Source organism: Anolis sagrei, chromosome Y (genome assembly GCF_037176765.1).
Source record: "Anolis sagrei isolate rAnoSag1 chromosome Y, rAnoSag1.mat, whole genome shotgun sequence".
NCBI lineage: Eukaryota > Metazoa > Chordata > Lepidosauria > Squamata > Dactyloidae > Anolis > Anolis sagrei.
This window is the reverse complement of record NC_090035.1, coordinates 20,167,363-20,187,956: the sequence shown is the minus strand read 5'-3', so window position 1 is coordinate 20,187,956 and position 20,594 is coordinate 20,167,363.

The following is a 20,594-nucleotide window of genomic DNA, read 5'->3' as shown; positions in this document are numbered from 1 at the left end:
TTATTATATATACAGACTAGTTGGGGACCCGGCGTAGCCCGGGTTATTAGAGAAAGTGGGTTATGGCGGTTCCGTATGCCAAGTTTGGTCTTTATTGGTCTTTGGATAATGGCAGCATTATTTTCAGGAAGTGAGTGAAGGTACTTGAAGTCCCATCATCCATGGGCCATCCTCCTACAAACAGCAGCAGGATATAGAGTGGGTCATGGGGGCTCTGTGTGCCAAGTTTGGTCTTTATCAGTCATTAGATGAGGGTGGCAGTGGTGTCAGTAAGTGAGTGAAGGTATTGCAAGTCCCATCATCCAAAGTCCATTCCCTTTCATATTGCAGCAGGATGTAGAGTGGATCATGGGGGCTCTGTGTGCCAAGTGTGGTCTTGATTGGTCATTAGAAGAGGGTTGCAGCAATCTTTGGAAGGGAGTGGAGGTACTTGAAGTCCCATCATCCATGGTCTGTCCTCCTCCAAACTGCAGCAGGATGTAGAGTGGGTCATTGGAGCTGCATGTGGCAAGTTTAGTCTTGATTAGTCATTGGCGAGGGTCTCAGTGGTCTCAGGAAATGAGCAAAGTTACTGCAAGTCCCATCATCCATCTCCAAATTTTTCCAAACAACACCAGGACGTAAAGTGGGTCATGAGAGGTCTATGTGCTAAGTTTGGTGTTGATCCGTCATTGGATGAGGTTTGCAGAGGTCTCAGAATGTGAGTGAAGGTACTGGAAGTTCCATTATCCATGGTCCACCCTTCTCCAAAACTGCAGCAGGAGGTAGAGTGGGTCATGGGGGCTCTGTGTGCCAACTTTGGTCTTGATTGGTCATTAGATGAGTTCTGCAGCAGTCTTGGGTAGTGGAGGTACTTGAAGTCCCATCATCCATGGTCTATCGTCCTCCAAACTTCTGCAGGATGTAGAGTGGGTCATTGAAGCTCCATGTGCCAAGTTTAGTTTTGATGAGTCATTGGCGAGGGTCTCAGTGGTCTCAGGAAGTGAGTGAAGTGACTGCAAGTCCCATCATCCATTGTCAAATTCTTCCAAACTGCACCAGGATGTAGAGTGAGTTATGCGGGCTCTCTGTGTAAATTGTGGTCCTGATCCAACATCGTTGGCAGTTGTAATGTTCTTAGGAAGGGAGTTCAGGTATTGCAAGCCCCATTGTCCATGGTGCATCCTCCTTCAAACTGCACCTGGATGTAGAGTGCGTCATGGAGACTCAGTGTGCCAAGTTTGGTCTTTATCGGTAATTGGATGAGGGTTGCAGTGGTCTGAAGAATGAGCAATGGTACTGCAAGTCCCATAATCCATGGTCCATCCCCGGCGAAACCACACCAGGACGTAAAGTGGGTCATGAGGGGTCTCTGTGCGAAGTTTGGTCCTGATCAGTCATTGGATAAGGTTAACAGCGGTCTCAGAATGTGAGTGGTGATACTGCAAGTCCCATCATCCATGGTTCATGCTCCTCCAAACTGCAGTAGGATGTAGAGTGGGTGATGGGGGCTCTGTGTGCCTATTTCGGTCTGTATTGGGAGTGTTCTGACCCAGCCCCCAGCCTTTCCTTCCCTCTCTTTGTCATCTCGGAATGTTGGATTTGAGGCTGGCCAATTAGGGACCATATGCAAATTTCCTTCTGTCATGCCCCGTTTCTGCCATGAACCCTCTTCTCCACCAGGGGCTCCTATTGAAGCTGGCCAATCAGAGACCATATGCAAATAGCAGCACAGCGGCAGCCAATCAGAACGCTGGAACATACACCGTCCGCCCTTCCTCTGTCCGATACAAACAAACACTCTTCTATATTATATACTAGCTTGGGGACCCGGCGCTGCCCGGGTTTTTTGAGAAAGGAATTATTTATCAAGGTTTGTCTTTATCAGTTATTTATATGACTCGCAGTTGTCTCAGGAAGTTAGTGAAGTTACTGTGAGTCCCATTATCTGTGGTCCATCCCCCTCCAAACTGCTCCAGGATGGAGAGTTGGTCATGGGGGTTTTGTGTGCCAAGTTTGGACTTGATCGGTCATTAGATGAGTGTTGAAGAGATCTTGGGAAGTGAGTGGAGGTACTTGAAGTCCCATCATCCATAGTCTGTACTCCCTAAACCTCACCAGAATGTTGAGTTGACCATGGGGGCTCTTATGGTCCAAGTTTGGTCTTTATTGGTTTTTGAATGAGTGTCGCTATGGTTTCAGGAAATGAGTGAACGTACTGCAAGTCCCATCATCCATCGTCCATCCTTCAAACAGCACCGGGATGTAGGGTGGGTCATGGGGGCTGTGTGTGCCAAGTTTGGTCTTGATCGGTCATTAGATGAGGGTTGCAGCAATCTTGGGAAGGGAGTGGAGGTACTTGAAGTCCCATCATCCATGGTCTGTCCTCCAAACTGCACCAGGGTGTAGAGTGGGTAATTGGGGCTCCGTGTGCCAAGTTTGGTCTTTATCAGTAATTGGATGAGGGTTGCAGTGGTCTCAGGAATTGAGCAAAGGTACTGCAAGTCCCATAATCCATGGTCCATCCCGGGCCAAACCACACCAAGACATAAGGTGGGTCATCAGAGGTCTATGTGCCAAGTTTGGTCCTGATCAGTCATTGGATGAGGTTAACAGCGGTCTCAGAATGTGAGTGATGGTACTGCAAGTCCCATCATCCATGGTTGCAGTAGGATGTCGAGTGGGTCATGGGGGCTCTGTGTGCCAAGCGTGGTCTGTATTGGTAATATTCTGACTCAGCCCCCTCTGGCCTTTTCCTTTCCTCTCTTTGTTGTCTCGGAATCTGGGAATTGAGGCTGGCCAATCAGAAACCATATGCAAATTTCCTTCTCCTGTCCCCGTTTCTGTCATGAACTCTTTTCTCCACCAGGGGCTCCTCTTGAAGCTGGCCAATCAGAGACCATATGCAAATAGCACCGCTGCCCAGCCAATCGGAATTTTGGAACTTTCAGGCTGGCCAATCAGAGACCACAGTGGCAGCCAATCAGAACGCTGCCACATACACCGCCCTTCCTCTGTCCGATACAAACATACACTCTCTTTTATTATATACTAGCTTGGGGACCCGGCGTTGCCCGGGTTATTAGAGAAAGTGGGTAATGGCGGTTCTGTATGCCAAGTTTGGTCTTTATTGGTCTTTGGATAACGGCTGCATTATTTTCAGGAAGTGAATGAAGGTACTTGAAGTCCCATCATCCATGGCCCATCCTCCTACAAACAGCAGTAGGATATAGAGTGGGTCATGGGGGCTCTGTGTGCCAAGTTTGGTCTTTTTCAGTCATTAGATGAGGGTGGCAGTGGTGTCAGTAAGTGAGTGAAGGTACTGCAAGTCCCATCATCCAAAGTCCATCCCCTTTCAAACTGCAGCAGGAGTGGATCATGGGGGCTCTGCGTGCCAAGTTTGGTCTTGATCGGTCATTAGAAGAAGGTTGCAGCAATGTTTTGAAGGGAGTGGAGGTACTTGAAGTCCCATCATCCATGGTCTGTCCTCCTCCAAACTGTAGCAGGATGTAGAGTGGGTTGTTGGAGCTCCATGTGCCAAGTTTAGTCTTGATTAGTCATTGGCGAGGGTCTCAGTGGTTTCAGGAAGTGAGCAAAGGTACTGCAAGCCCCATCATCCATCTCCAATTTATTCCAAACAACACCAGGACGTAAAGTGGGTCATGAGAGGTCTATGTGCCAAGTTTGGTCTTGATCCGTCAGTGGATGAGGTTTGCAGAGGTCTCAGAATGTGAGTGAAGGTACTGGAAGTTCCATCATCCATGGTCCACCCTTCTCCAAAACTGCAGCAGGATGTAGAGTGGGTCATGGGGGCTCTGTGTGCCAACTTTGGTCTTGATTGGTCATTACATGAGTTTTGCAGCAGTCTTGGGTAGTCTAGGTACTTGAAGTCCCATCATCCATGGTCTGTCGTCCTCCAAACTGCTCCAGGATGTAGAGTGGGTCATTGAAGCTCCATGAGCCAAGTTTAGTCTTGATGAGTCATTGGCGAGGGTCTCAGTGGTCTCAGGAAGTGAGTGAAGTGACTGCAAGTCCCATCATCCATTGTCAAATTCTTCCAAACTGCACCAGGATGTAGAGTGAGTTATGCGGGCTCTCTGTGTAAATTGTGGTCCTGATCCATCATCGTTGGCAGTTGTAATGGTCTTAGGAAGGGAGTTCAGGTATTGCAAGCCCCATTGTCCATGGTGCATCCTCCTTCAAACTGCACCTGGATGTAGAGTGCGTCATGGAGACTCAGTGTGCCAAGTTTGGTATTTATTGGTAATTGATGAGGGTTGCAGTGGTCTGAAGAATGAGCAACGATACTGCAAGTCCCATAATCCACGGTCCATCCCCGGCCAAACCGCACCAGGACGTAAAGTGGGTCATGAGAGGTCTCTGTGTCTCAGAATGTGAGTGGTGGTACTGCAAGTCCCATCATCCATGGTTCATAGTCCTCCAAACTGCAGTCGGATGTAGAGTGGGTCATGGGGGCTCTGTGTTCCTATTTCGGTCTGTATTGATAGTGTTCTGACCCAGCCCCCGGCCTTTCCTTTTCTCTCTTTGTCATCTCGGAATGTTGGATTTGAGGCTGGCCAATCAGAGAGCATATGCAAATTTCCTTCTGTCATGCCTGTTTCTGCCATGAACCCTCTTCTACACCAGGGGCTCCTCTTGAAGCTGGCCAATCAGAGACCATATGCAAATAGCACCGCTGCTCAGCCAATCGGAATCTTTGAACTTTCAGGCTGGCCAATCAGAGACCACAGTGGCAGCCAATCAGAAAGCGAGCACATACACCGCCACACTTTTGTCCTCCGCATAAAAGTTTTGACTTTTATTATATACTAGCTTGGGGACCCGGCGTTGCCCGGGTTATTAGAGAAAGTGAGTAATGGCGGTTTTGTATGCCAAGTTTGGTCTTTATTGGTCTTTGGATAACGGCTGCATTATTTTCAGGAAGTGAGTGAAGGTACTTGAAGTCCCATCATCCATGGGCCATCCGCCTACAAACAGCAGCAGGATATAGAGTGGGTCATGGGGGCTCTGTGTGCCAAGTTTGGTCTTTATCAGTCATTAGATGAGGGTGGCAGTGGTGTCAGTAAGTGAGTGAAGGTACTGCAAGTCCCATCATCCAAAGTCTATCTCCTTTCAAACTGCAGCAGGATGTAGAGTGGATCATGGGGGCTCTGTGTGCCAAGTGTGGTCTTGATTCGTCATTAGAAGAGGGTTGCAGCAATCTTCGGAAGGGAGTGGAGGTACTTGAAGTCCCATCATCCATGGTCTGTCCTCCTCCAAACTGCAGCAGGATGTAGAGTGGGTCATTGGAGCTCCATGTGCCAAGTTTAGTCTTGATTAGTCATTGGCGAGGGTCTCAGTGGTCTCAGGAAGTGAGCAAAGGTACTGCAAGTCCCATCATCCATCTCCAAAGTTTTCCAAATAACACCAGGACGTAAAGTGGGTCATGAGAGGTCTATGTGCCAAGTTTGGTGTTGATCCATCATTGGATGAGGTTTGCAGAGGTCTCAGAATGTGAGTGAAGGTGCTGGAAGTTCCATCATCCATGGTCCACCCTTCTCCAAAACTGCAGCAGGATGTAGAGTGGGTCATGGGGGCTCTGTGTGCCAACTTTGGTCTTGATTGGTCATTAGATGAGTTTTGCAGCAGTCTTAGGTAGTGGAGGTACTTGAAGTCCCATTATCCATGGTCTGTTGTCCTCCAAACTGCTCCAGGATGTAGAGTGGGTCATTGAAGCTCCATGTGCCAAGTTTAGTCTTGATTGGCGAGGGTCTCAGTGGTCTCAGGAAGTGAGTGAAGTGACTGCAAGTCCCATCATCCATTGTCAAATTCTTCCAAACCGCACCAGGATGTAGAGTGAGTTATGCGGGCTCTCTGTGTAAATTGTGGTCCTGATCCATCATTGTTGGCAGTGATGGTCTTAGGAAGGGAGTGCAGGTATTGCAAGTCCCATCGTCCATGGTGCATCCTCCTTCAAACTGCACCTGGATGTAGAGTGCGTCATGGAGACTCAGTGTGCCAAGTTTGGTATTTATTGGTAATTGGATGAGGGTTGCAGTGGTCTGAAGAATTGAGCAATTGTACTGCAAGTCCCATAATCCACGGTCCATCCCCGGCCAAACCACACCAGGACGTAAAGTGGGTCATGAGAGGTCTCTGTGTCTCAGAATGTGAGTGGTGGTACTGCAAGTCCCATCATCCATGGTTCATAGTCCTCCAAACTGCAGTCGGATGTAGAGTGGGTGATGGGGGCTCTGTGTGCCTATTTCGGTCTGTATTGGTAGTTTTCTGACCCAGCCCCTGGCCTTTCCTTTCCTCTCTTTGTCATCTCGGAATGTTGGATTTGAGGCTGGCCAATCAGAGAGCATATGCAAATTTCCTTCTGTCATGCCCCGTTTCTGCCATGAACCCTCTTCTCCACCAGGGGCTCCTATTGAAGCTGCCCAATCCGAGAGCATATGCAAATAGCAGCATAGAGGCAGCCAATCAGAAAGCTGCCGCAAACTTTTCCGCCCTACGTCCTCCCTCCGTCCTCCCTCACATACAAACACTCTTCTTTATTATATATATAGATATAGATATAGACTAGCTTGGGTACCCGGCGCTGCCCGGGTTATTTTAAAAGGGTATTGTTTGTTTTTGGATTAGAGAAAGGAATTGTATATCAAGGTTGGTCTTTATCAGTTATTTATATGGCTCGCAGTGGTCTCAGGAAGTTAGTGAAGGTACTGTGAGTCCTATCGTCTGTGGTCCATCATCCTCCAAACTGCACCAGGATGGAGAGAGGGTCATGGAGGCTCTGTGTGCTAAGTTTGGTCTTGATCAGTCATTGGATGAGGGTCACAGCAGTCTCAGAAAATGAGTTAAGGTACTGCAAGTCCCATCATCCATAGTCTCCCTCTACATCACCAGAATGTTGAGTTGGCCATGGGGGCTCTCTGTGCCAAGTTTGGTCTTTATTGATATTTGGATGAATGTCACGGTGATTTCAGGAAGTGAGTGAAGGTACTGCAAGTCCCATCATGCATTGTCCATCCTCCTCCAAAGAGCACCAGGATGTAGAGTCTCTCATGGGGGCTCTGTGTGCCAAGTTTGGTCTTGATTGGTCATTAGATGAGGGTTGCAGCAGTCTTCGGAAGTGAGTGGAGGTACTTGAAATCCCATCACCCATAGTCTGTTCTCCCCCAAACCTCACCAGAATGTTGAGTTGGCCATGGGGGTTCTGTGTGCCATGTTTGGTCTTCATCAGTCATTGGATGAGGGTCTCAGTAGTTTCACTAAGTGAGTGAAGGAACTGCAAATCCCACTGTACATGGTGCATCATCCTCCAAACCACACCAGGATGTAGAGTGCATCATGGAGACCCGGTGTGCCAAGTTTGGTCGTTATCGGAAATTGGATGATGGTTGCAGTGGTCTCAGGAATTGAGCGAAGAGACTGCAAGTCCCATAATCCATGCTCGATCCACAGTCAAACCACACCATGGCGTAAAGTGGGTCATGAGAGGTCTATGTGCCAAGTTTGGTGTTGTGCAGTCATTGTTGAGGGTCGCAGCAGTCTCGGAAAGCGAGTAGAGGTACTTCAAGTCCCATCATCCATGGTATGCCCTACTCCAAACCGCATTAGGATGTAGAGTGGGTCATGGGGGCTCTGTGTGCCAAGTTTGGTTTTGTTCGAACATTAGATGAGGGTTGCAGCAGTCTTGGGAAGAGAATGGAGGTACTTGAAGTCCTATCATCCATGGTCTGTCCTCCTCGAAAGTACACCAGGATGTAGAGTGGGTCATGGGGACTCTGTGTGCCAAGTTTGGTCTTGATCAGTCATTGGCAAGGGTCTCAGTGGTCTCAGGAAGTGAGTGAAGTGACTGCAAGTCCCATCTCTGTGTGCCAAGTTTGGTCTTTATCAGTCATTGGTTCAGGGTCGCAGTGGTTTCAGTAAGTGAGTAAAGGTACTGCAAATCCCATCATCGATGGTCAACCCTCCTCCAAACAGCATCTGTATGTAGAGTGGGTTATGGGGGCTCTGTGTGCCAAGTTTGGTCTTGATCGGACATTAGATGAGGGTTGCAGCAGTCTTGGGAAGGGAGTGGAGGTACTTGAAGTCCCATCATCCATGGTCTGTCCTCCTCGAAAGTGCACCAGAATGTAGAGTGGGTCATGGGGACTCTGTGTGCCAAATCTGGTCTGGATCAGTCATTGGCAAGGGTCTCAGTGGTCTCAGGAAGTGAGTGAAGTGACTTCAAGTCCCATCATCCATGTCCAAATGTTTCTAAACTGCACCAGGATGTAGAGTGGGTTATGTGGGCTCTCTGTGTAAATTGTGGTCCTGATCCATCATTGTTGGCAGTTATAATGGTTTTAGGAAGGGAGTGCAGGTATTGCAAGTCCCATCGTCCATGGTGCATCTTCCTCCAAGTCGCACCAGGACGTAAAGTGGGTCATGAGAGGTCTATGTGCCAAGTTTGGTCCTGATGAGTCATTGGATGAGGTTAACAGCGCTCTCAGAATGTGAGTGATGGTACTGCAAGTCCCATCATCCATGGTTGCAGTAGGATGTCGAGTCGGTCTTGCAGCCTCTGTGTGCCAAGTGTGGTCTGTATTGGTAATTGCCTGACTCAGCCCCCTCTGGCCTTTTCCTTTCCTCTCTTTGTCATCTCGGAATCTTGGAATTGAGGCTGGCCAATCAGAGACCATATGCAAATTTCCTTCTCATGTCCCCGTTTCTGTCATGAACTCTTTTCTCCACCAGGGGCTCCTCTTGAAGCTGGCCAATCAGAGACCATATGCAAATAGCACCGCTGCCCAGCCAATCGAAATCTTGGAATTTTCTCATGTCCCCGTTTCTGTCATGAACTCTTTTCTCCACCAGGGGCTCCTCTTGAAGCTGGCCAATCAGAGACCATATGCAAATAGCACCGCTGCCCAGCCAATCGGAATCTTTGAACTTTCAGGCTGGCCAATCAGAGACCACAGTGGCAGCCAATCAGAAAGCGAGCACATACACCGCCACACTTTTGTCCTCCGCATACAAGTTTTGACTTTTATTATATACTAGCTTGGGGACCCGGCGCTGCCCGGGTTATTAGAGAAAGTGGGTAATGGCAGTTCTGTATGCCAAGTTTGGTCTTTATTGCTCATTGGATAACGGCTGCATTGTTTTCAGGAAGTGAGTGAAGGTACTTGAAGTCCCATCATCCATGGTCCACCCTCCTCCAAACAGCAGCAGGATATAGAGTGGGTCATGGGGGCTCTGTGTGCCAGGTTTGGTCTTTACCAGTCATTGGATGAGGGTGGCAGTGGTTTCCGTAAATGAGTGAAGGTACTGCAAGTCCCATCATCCAAAGTCCATCCTCCTTCAAACTGCAACAGGATGTAGAGTGGGTCATGGGGGCTCTGTGTGCTAAGTTTGGTCTTGATCAGTCATTGGATTAGGGTCTCAGTGGTCTCAGAAAGTGAGTGAAGTTACTGCAAGTCCCATCATCCATCTCCAATTTTTCCAAATGACACCAGGACGTAAAGTGTGTCATGAGAGGTCTATGTGCCAAGTTTGGTCTTGATCAGTCATTGGATGAGGTGGTCAGCCCTCCTCCAAAACTGCAGCAGGATGTAGAGTGGGTCATGGGGGCTCTGTGTGCCAAGTTTGGTCTTGATTGGTCATTAGATGAGTTTTGCAGCATTCTTGGGGAGTGGAGGTACATCAAGTCCCATCATCCATGGTCTGTCCTCGAAAGTGCACCAGGATGTAGAGTGGGTCATGGGGACTCTGTGTGCCAAGTTTGGTCTTGGTCAGTTATTGGCGAGGTCTCAGTGGTCTCAGGAAGTGAGTGAATTGACTGGAAGTGCCATCATCCATTGCCAAATTCTTCCAAACCGCAACAGGAAGTAGAGTGGGTTATGCGGGCTCTCTGTGTGAATTGTGGTCCTGAGCCATCATTGTTGGCAGTTGTAATGGTCTTAGGAAAGGAGTGCAGGTATTGCAAGTCCCTCCTCCAAACTGCACCAGGATGTAGAGTGCGTCATGGAGACTCAGTGTGCCAAGTTTCGTCTTTTTGGTTTAATTGGATGAGGGTTGCAGTGGTCTCAAAAATTGAGCAAAGGTACTGCAAGTCCCATAATCCAGAGCCCCTGGCCTTTTCCTTTCCTCTCTTTGTCATCTCGGAATCTTGGAATTGAGGCTGGCCAATCAGAGACCATATGCAAATTTCCTTCTCTCATGTCCCCGTTTCTGTCATGAACACCAGGACGTAAAGTGGGTCATGAGAGGTCTATGTGCCAAGTTTGGTGTTGATCCGTCATTGGATGAGGTTTGCAGAGGTCTCAGAATGTGAGTGAAGGTACTGGAAGTTCCATCATCCATGGTCCACCCTTCTCCAAAACTGCAGCAGGATGTAGAGTGGGTCATGGGGGCTCTGTGTGCCAACGTTGGTCTTGATTGGTCATTAGATGAGTTTTGCAGCAGTCTTGGGTAGTGGAGGTACTTGAAGTCCCATCATCCATGGTCTGTCCTCCAAAGTGCTCCAGGATGTAGAGTGGGTCATTGAAGCTTCATGTGCCAAGTGTAGTCTTGATGAGTTATTGGCGAGGGTCTCAATGGTCTCAGGAAGTGAGTGAAGTGACTGCAAGCCCCATCATCCATTGTCAAATTCTTCCAAACCGCACCAGGATGTAGAGTGAGTTATGCGGGCTCTCTGTGTAAATTGTGGTCCTGATCCATCATTGTTGGCAGTTATAATGGTCTTAGGAAGGGAGTGCAGGTATTGCAAGTCCCATTGTTCATGGTGCATCCTCCTTCAAACTGCACCTGGATGTAGAGTGCGTCATGGAGACTCAGTGTGCCAAGTTTGGTCTTTATCGGTAATAGGATGAGGGTTGCAGTGGTCTCAAGAATTGAGCAAAGGTACTGCAAGTCCCATAATCCACGGTTCATCCCCGGCCAAACCACACCAGGACGTAAAGTGGGTCATGAGAGGTCTATGTGCGAAGTTTGGTCCTGATCAGTCATTGGATAAGGTTAACAGCGGTCTCAGAATGTGAGTGGTGGTACTGCAAGTCCCATCATCCATGGTTCATCCTCCTCCAAACTGCAGTAGGATGTAGAGTGGGTGATGGGGGCTCTGTGTGCCTATTTCGGTCTGTATTGGGAGTGTTCTGACCCAACCCCCGGCCTTTCCTTTCCTCTCTTTGTCATCTCGGAATGTTGGATTTGAGGCTGGCCAATCAGAGACCATATGCAAATTTCCTTCTGTCATGCCCTGTTTCTGCCATGAACCCTCTTGTCCACCAGGGGCTCCTATTGAAGCTGGCCAATCAGAGACCATATGCAAATAGCACCACAGCGGCAGCCAATCAGAACGCTGGCACATACACTGCCCTCCCTCTGCCCTTCCTCTGTCCGATACAAACACTCTTCTTTATTATATACTAGCTTGGGGACCCCGCGCTGCCCAGGTTATTATAGAAAGTGGGTAATGGCGGTTCTGTATGCCAAGTTTGGTCTGTATTGGTCATTGGATGACGGCTGCATTATTTTCAGGAAGTGAGTGAAGGTACTTGAAGTCCCATTGTCCATGGTCCACCCTCCTCCAAACAGCAGCAGGATATAGAGTGAGTCATGGGGGCTCTGTGTGCCAAGTTTGGTCTTTATCACTCATTGGTTCAGGGTCGCAGTGGTTTCAGTAAGTGAGTAAAGGTACTGCAACTCCCATCATCCATGGTCTACACTCCTCCAAACAGCATCTGTATGTAGAGTGGGTTATGGGGGCTCTGTGTGCCAAGTTTGGTCTTGATCGGACATTAGATGAGGGTTGCAGCAGTCTTGGGAAGGGAGTGGAGGTACTTGAAGTCCCATCATCCATGGTCTGTCCTCCTCGAAAGTGCACCAGAATGTAGAGTGGGTCATGGGGACTCTGTGTGCCAAATCTGGTCTGGATCAGTCATTGGCAAGGGTCTCAGTGGTCTCAGGAAGTGAGTGAAGTGACTTCAAGTCCCATCATCCATGTCCAAATGTTTCTAAACTGCACCAGGATGTAGAGTGGGTCATGCGGGCTCTCTGTGCGAATTGTGATCCTGATCCATCACTGTTGGCACTTGTAATGGTCTCAGGAAGGGAGTGCAGGTATTGCAAGTCCCATCGTCCATAGTGCATCCTGCTCCAAACCGCAGCAGGATGTAGAATGCATCATGGAGAATGCATCATGGAGACTCATGGAGAGTCATTGGATGAGGTTAACAGCGGTTTCAGAATGTGAGTGATGGTACTGCAAGTCCCATCATCCATGGTTCATCCTCCTCCAAACTGCAGTAGGATGTCGAGTGGGTCTTGTGTGCTCTGTTTGCAAAGTGTGGTCTGTATTGATAATTTTCTGACAGAGCCCCTGGCCTTTCCTTTCCTCTCTTTGTCATCTCAGAATCTTGAAATTGAGGCTGGCCAATCAGAGACCATATGCAAATTTCCTTCTGTCATGTCCCTGTTTCTGTCATGAACCCTTTTCTCCACCAGGGGCTCCTGTTGAAGCAGGCCAATCAGGGATCATATGCAAATAGCACCACAGCAGCAGCCAGTCAGAATCTTGGAACTTTCAGGCTGGCCAATCAGAAAGCCGGCACATACACCGCCACACATCCGCCACATACAAGTTTTGACTTTTATTATATACTAGCTTGCGGACCCGGCGCTGCCCGGGTTATTAGAGAAAGTGGGTAATGGTGGTTCTCTATGCCAAGTTTGGTCTTTATTGGTCATTGGATGATGGTTGCATTGTTTTCAGGAAGTGAGTGAAGGTACTTGAAGTGCCATCATCCATGGTCCACCCTTCTCCAAACAGCAGCAGGATATAGAGTGGGTCATGGGGGCTCTGTGTGCCAAGTTTGGTCTTTATCAGCCATTGGATGAGGGTGGTAGTGGTTTCAGTAAGTGAGTGAAGGTAATGCAAGTCCCATCATCCAAAGTCCATCCTCCTTCAAACTGCAGCAGGATGTAGAGTGGGTCATGGGCGCTCTGTGTGCTAAGTTTGGCCTAGATTGGTCTATGGATGAGGGTTGCAGCAATCTTGAGAAGGAAGTGGAGGTACTTGAAGTCCCATCATCCATGGCCTGTCCTCCTCCAAACTGCACCAAGATGCAGAGTGGGTCATGGAGACTCTGTGTGCCAAGTTTGGTCTTGATCAGTGATTGGCGCGGGGCTCATTGGTCCCAGGAAGTGAGTGCAGTGACTGCAAGTCCCATCATGCATTGACAAATTATTCCAAACCGCACCAGGATGTAGAATGGGTCATGCAGGCTCTCTGTGTAAATTGTGGTCCTGACCCATCATTGTTGGCAGTTGTAATGGTCGTAGGAAGGGAGTGCAGGTATTGCAAGCTCCATCGTCCATGGTGCATCCTCCTCCAAACTGCACCAGGATGCAGAGTGCCTCATGGAGACTCAGTGTGCCAAGTTTGGTTTTTATCGCTAATTGGAAGAGGGTTGCAGTGGTCTCAAGAATTGAGCAAAGGTACTGCAAGTCCCATAATCCATGGTCCATCCCCAGCCAAACCACACCAGGACGTAAAGTGGGTCATGAGAGGTCTATGTGCCAAGTTTGGTCCTGATCAGTCATTGGATGAGGTTAACAGCGGTTTCAGAATGTGAGTGATGGTACTGCAAGTCCCATCATCCATGGTTCATCCTCCTCCAAACTGCAGTAGGATGTCGAGTGGGTCTTGTGTGCTCTGTTTGCAAAGTGTGGTCTGTATTGATAATTTTCTGACAGAGCCCCTGGCCTTTCCTTTCCTCTCTTTGTCATCTCAGAATCTTGAAATTGAGGCTGGCCAATCAGAGACCATATGCAAATTTCCTTCTGTCATGTCCCTGTTTCTGTCATGAACCCTTTTCTCCACCAGGGGCTCCTGTTGAAGCAGGCCAATCAGGGATCATATGCAAATAGCACAACAGCAGCAGCCAGTCAGAATCTTGGAACTTTCAGGCTGGCCAATCAGAAAGCCGGCACATACACCGCCACACATCCGCCACATACAAGTTTTGACTTTTATTATATACTAGCTTGGGGACCCGGCGTTGCCCGGGTTATTAGAGAAAGTGGGTAATGGTGGTTCTGTATGCCAAGTTTGGTCTTTATTGGTCTTTGGATAACGGCAGCATTATTTTCAGGAAGTGAGTGAAGGTACTTGAAATCCCATCATCCATGGGCCATCCTCCTACAAACAGCAGCAGGATATAGAGTGGGTCATGGGGGCTCTGTGTGCCAAGTTTGGTCTTTATCAGTCATTAGATGAGGGTGGCAGTGGTGTCAGTAAGTGAGTGAAGGTACTGCAAGTCCCATCATCCAAAGTCCATCCCCTTTCAAACTGCAGCAGGATGTAGAGTGGATCATGGGGGCTCTGTGTGCCAAGTTTGGTCTTGATTGGTCATTAGAAGAGGGTTGCAGCAATCTTTGGAAGGGAGTGGAGGTACTTGAAGTCCCATCATCCATGGTCTGTCCTCCTCCAAACTGCAGCAGGATGTAGAGTGGGTCATTGGAGCTCCATGTGCCAAGTTTAGTCTTGATTAGTCATTGGCGAGGGTCTCAGTGGTCTCAGGAAGTGAGCAAAGGTACTGCAAGTCCCATCATCCATCTCCAAATTTTTCCAAATAACACCAGGACGTAAAGTGGGTCATGAGAGGTCTATGTGGCAAGTTTGGTCTTGAACCGTCATTGGATGAGGTTTGCAGAGGTCTCAGAATGTGAGTAAAGGTACTGGAAGTTCCATCATCCATGGTCCACCCTTCTCCAAAACTGCAGCAGGATGTACAGTGGGTCATGGGGGCTCTGTGTTCCAACATTGGTCTTGATTGGTCATTAGATGAGTTTTGCAGCAGTCTTGGGTAGTGGAGGTACTTGAAGTCCCATCATCCATGGTCTGTCGTCCTCCAAACTGCTCCAGGATGTAGAGTGGGTCATTGAAGCTCCATGTGCCAAGTTTAGTCTTGATGAGTCATTAGGGGGGGGGGGTCTTCAGGAAGTGATTGAAGTGACTGCAAGTCCCATCATCCATTGTCAAATTCTTCCAAACCGCACCAGGATGTAGAGTGAGTTATGCGGGCTCTCTGTGTAAATTGTGGTCCTGATCCATCATCGTTGGCAGTTGTAATGTTCTTAGGAAGGGAGTTCAGGTATTGCAAGCCCCATTGTCCATGGTGCATCCTCCTTCAAACTGCACCTGGATGTAGAGTGCGTCATGGAGACTCAGTGTGCCAAGTTTGGTATTTATTGGTAATTGGATGAGGGTTGCAGTGGTATGAAGAATTAAGCAATGGTACTGCAAGTCCCATAATCCACGGTCCATCCCCGGCCAACCACACCAGGACGTAAAGTGGGTCATGAGGGGTCTCTGTGCGAAGTTTGGTCCTGATCAGTCATTGGATGAGGTTAACAGCGGTTTCAGAATGTGAGTGATGGTACTGCAAGTTCCATCATCCATGGTTCATCCTCCTCCAAACTGCAGTAGGATGTCGAGTGGGTCTTGTGTGCTCTGTTTGCAAAGTGTGGTCTGTATTGATAATTTTCTGACAGAGCCCCTGGCCTTTCCTTTCCTCTCTTTGTCATCTCAGAATCTTGAAATTGAGGCTGGCTAATCAGAGACCATATGCAAATTTCCTTCTGTCATGTCCCTGTTTCTGTCATGAACCCTTTTCTCCACCAGGGGCTCCTGTTTAAGCAGGCCAATCAGGGATCATATGCAAATAGCACAACAGCAGCAGCCAGTCAGAATCTTGGAACTTTCAGGCTGGCCAATCAGAAAGCCGGCACATACACCGCCACACATCCGCCACATACAAGTTTTGACTTTTATTATATACTAGCTTGGGGACCCGGCGTTGCCCGGGTTATTAGAGAAAGTGGGTAATGGTGGTTCTGTATGCCAAGTTTGGTCTTTATTGGTCTTTGGATAACGGCAGCATTATTTTCAGGAAGTGAGTGAAGGTACTTGAAATCCCATCATCCATGGGCCATCCTCCTACAAACAGCAGCAGGATATAGAGTGGGTCATGGGGGCTCTGTGTGCCAAGTTTGGTCTTTATCAGTCATTAGATGAGGGTGGCAGTGGTGTCAGTAAGTGAGTGAAGGTACTGCAAGTCCCATCATCCAAAGTCCATCCCCTTTCAAACTGCAGCAGGATGTAGAGTGGATCATGGGGGCTCTGTGTGCCAAGTTTGGTCTTGATTGGTCATTAGAAGAGGGTTGCAGCAATCTTTGGAAGGGAGTGGAGGTACTTGAAGTCCCATCATCCATGGTCTGTCCTCCTCCAAACTGCAGCAGGATGTAGAGTGGGTCATTGGAGCTCCATGTGCCAAGTTTAGTCTTGATTAGTCATTGGCGAGGGTCTCAGTGGTCTCAGGAAGTGAGCAAAGGTACTGCAAGTCCCATCATCCATCTCCAAATTTTTCCGAATAACACCAGGACGTAAAGTGGGTCATGAGAGGTCTATGTGGCAAGTTTGGTCTTGATCCGTCATTGGATGAGGTTTGCAGAGGTCTCAGAATGTGAGTGAAGGTACTGGAAGTTCCATCATCCATGGTCCACCCTTCTCCAAAACTGCAGCAGGATGTAGAGTGGGTCATGGGGGCTCTGTGTTCCAACGTTGGTCTTGATTGGTCATTAGATGAGTTTTGCAGCAGTCTTGGGTAGTGGAGGTACTTGAAGTCCCATCATCCATGGTCTGTCGTCCTCCAAACTGCTCCAGGATGTAGAGTGGGTCATTGAAGCTCCATGTGCCAAGTTTAGTCTTGATGAGTCATTGGGGGGGGGGGTCTCAGTGGTCACAGGAAGTGATTGAAGTGACTGCAAGTCCCATCATCCATTGTCAAATTCTTCCAAACCGCACCAGGATGTAGAGTGAGTTATGCGGGCTCTCTGTGTAAATTGTGGTCCTGATCCATCATCGCTGGCAGTTGTAATGTTCTTAGGAAGGGAGTTCAGGTATTGCAAGCCCCATTGTCCATGGTGCATCCTCCTTCAAACTGCACCTGGATGTAGAGTGCGTCATGGAGACTCAGTGTGCCAAGTTTGGTATTTATTGGTAATTGGATGAGGGTTGCAGTGGTATGAAGAATTAAGCAATGGTACTGCAAGTCCCATAATCCACGGTCCATCCCCGGCCAACCACACCAGGACGTAAAGTGGGTCATGAGGGGTCTCTGTGCGAAGTTTGGTCCTGATCAGTCATTGGATAAGGTTAACAGCGGTCTCAGAATGTGAGTGGTGGTACTGCTAGTCCCATCATCCATGGTTCATCCTCCTCCAATCTGCAGTAGGATGTAGAGTGGGTGATGGGGGCTCTGTGTGCCTATTTCGGTCTGTATTGGTAGTGTTCTGACCCAGCCCCCGGCCTTTCCTTTCCTCTCTTTGTCACCTCGGAATGTTGGATTTGAGGCTGGCCAATCAGAGAGCATATGCAAATTTCCTTCTGTCATGCCCTGTTTCTGCCATGAACCCTCTTCTCCACCAGGGGCTCCTCTTGAAGCTGGCCAATCAGAGACCATATGCAAATAGCACCGCTGCTCAGCCAATCGGAATCTTTGAACTTTCAGGCTGGCCAATCAGAGACCACAGTGGCAGCCAATCAGAAAGCGAGCACATACACCGCCACACTTTTGTCCTCCGCATACAAGTTTTGACTTTTATTATATACTAGCTTGGGGACCCGGCGTTGCCCGGGTTATTCGACAAAGTGGGTAATGGCGGTTCTGTATGCCAAGTTTGGTCTTTATTGGTCTTTGGATAACGGCTGCATTATTTTCAGGAAGTGAGTGAAGGTACTTGGAGTCTCATCATCCATGGGCCATCCTCCTTCAAACAGCAGCAGGATATAGTGTGGGTCATGGGGGCTCTGTGTGCCAAGTTTGGTCTTTATCAGTCATTAGATGAGGGTGTCAGTGGTGTCAGTAAGTGAGTGAAGGTACTGCAAGTCCCATCATCCAAAGTCCATCCCCTTTCAAACTGCAGCAGGATGTAGAGTGGATCATGGGGGCTCTGTGTGCCAAGTGTGGTCTTGATTGGTCATTAGAAGAGGGTTGCAGCAATCTTCGGAAGGGAGTGGAGGTACTTGAAGTCCCATCATCCATGGTCTGTCCTCCTCCAAACTGCACCAGGATGTAGAGTGGGTCATTGGAGCTCCATGTGCCAAGTGTAGTCTTGATTAGTAATTGGCGAGGGTCTCAGTGGTCTTAGGAAGTGAGCAAAGGTACTGCAAGTCCCATCATCCATCTCCAAATTTTTCCAAACAACACCAGGACGTAACGTGGGTCATGAGAGGACAATGTGCCAAGTTTGGTCTTGATCCGTCAGTGGATGAGGTTTGCAGAGGTCTCAGAATGTGAGTGAAGGTACTGGAAGTTGCATCATCCATGGTCCACCCTTCTCCAAAACTGCAGCAGGATGTACAGTGGGTCATGGGGGCTCTGTGTGCCAACTTTGGTCTTGATTGGTCATTAGATGAGTTTTGCAGCAGTCTTGGGGAGTTGAGGTACTTGAAGTCCCATCATCCATGGTCTGTCCTCCTCCAAACTGCACCAGGATGTAGAGTGGGTCATTGGAGCTCCATGTGCCAAGTTTAGTCTTGATTAGTCATAGGCGAGGGTCTCAGTGGTCTCAGAAAGTGAGTGAAGTGACTGCAAGTCCCATCATCCATTGTCAAATTCTTCCAAACCGCACCAGGATGTAGAGTGGGTCATGCTGGCTCTCTGTGTAAATTGTGGTCCTGATCCATCATTGTCGGCAGTTGTAATGGTCTTAGGAAGGGAGTGCAGGTATTGCAAGTCCCATCGTCCATGGTGCATCCTCCTTCAAACTGCACCTGGATGTAGAGTGCATCATGGAGACTCAGTGTGCCAAGTTTGATCTTTATCGGTAATTGGATGAGCGTTGCAGTGGTCTCAGGAATTGCGCAAAAGTACTGCAAATCCCATAATCCATGGTCTATCCCCAGCCAAACACACACCAGGACGTAAAGTGGGTCATGAGAGTTTGGTCCTGATCAGACATTGGATGAGGTTAACAGTGCCCTCAGAATGTGAGTGATGGTACTGTAAGTCCCATCATCCAAAGTCGATCCTCCTTCAAACTGCAGCAGGATGCAGAGTGGGTCATGGGGGCTCTGTGTGCCAAGTTTGATCTTGATCTGACATTAGATGAGGGTTGCAGCTGTCTTCGGAAGGGAGTGGAGGTACTTCAAGTCCCATCATCCATGGTCTGTCCTCAAAAGTGCACCAGGATGTAGAGTGGGTCATGGGGACACTGTGTGCCAAGTTTGGTCTTGATCAGTCATTGGTGAGGGTCTCAGTGGTCTCAGGAAGTGAGTGAAGTGACTGCAAGTCCCATCATCCATTGTCAAATTCTTCCAAACCGCACCAGGATGTAGAGTGGGTCATGCGGATTCTCTGTGTAAATAGTGGTCCTGATCCATCATTGTTGGCAGTTGTAATGGTCTTAAGAAGGGAGTGCAGGTATTGCAAGTCCCATCGTCCATGGTGCATCCTCCTCCAAACTGCACCAGGATGTAGAGTGCATCATGGAGACTCAGTGTGCCAAGTTTGGTCTTTATCGGTAATTGGATGAGGGTTGCAGTGGTCTCAGGAATTGAGCAAAGGTACTGCAAGTCCCATAATCCATGGTCCATCCCCGGCCAAACCACACCAGGACATAAGGTAGGTCATGAGAGGTCTATGTGCCAAGTTTGGTCCTGATCAGTCATTGGATGAGGTTAACAGTGGTCTCAGAATGTGAGTGATGGTACTGCAAGTCCCATCATCCATGGTTGCAGTAGGATGTCGAGTCGGTCTTGCAGGCTCTGTGTGCCAAGTGTGGTCTATATTGGTAATTTTCTGACTCGGCCCCCTCTGGCCTTTTCCTTTCCTCTCTTTGTCAGCTCGGAATCTTGGAATTGAGGCTGGCCAATCAGAGACCATATGCAAATTTCCTTCTCATGTCCGTTTCTGTCATGAACTCTTTTCTCCACCAGGGGCTCCTCTTGAAGCTGGCCAATCAGAGACCATATGCAAATAGCACTGCTGCCCAGCCAATCAGAATCTTGGAATTTCAGGCTGGCCAATCAGAGACCACAGTGGCAGCCAATCAGAACGCTGCCACATACACCGCCCGCCGCCCTTCCTCTGTCCGATACAAACACTCTTCTTTATTATATACTAGCTTGGGGACCCGGCGTTGCCCGGGTTATTAGAGAAAGTGGGTAATGGCGGTTCTGTATGCCAAGTTTGGTCTTTATTGGTCTTTGGATAACGGCTGCATTATTTTCAGGAAGTGAGTGAAGGTACTTGGAGTCTCATCATCCATGGGCCATCCTCTTTCAAACAGCAGCAGGATATAGTGTGGGTCATGGGGGCTCTGTGTGCCAAGTTTGGTCTTTATCAGTCATTAGATGAGGGTGTCAGTGGTGTCAGTAAGTGAGTGAAGGTACTGCAAGTCCCATCATCCAAAGTCCATCCCCTTTCAAACTGCAGCAGGATGTAGAGTGGATCATGGGGGCTCTGTGTGCCAAGTGTGGTCTTGATTGGTCATTAGAAGAGGGTTGCAGCAATCTTTGGAAGCGAGTGGAGGTACTTGAAGTCCCATCATCCATG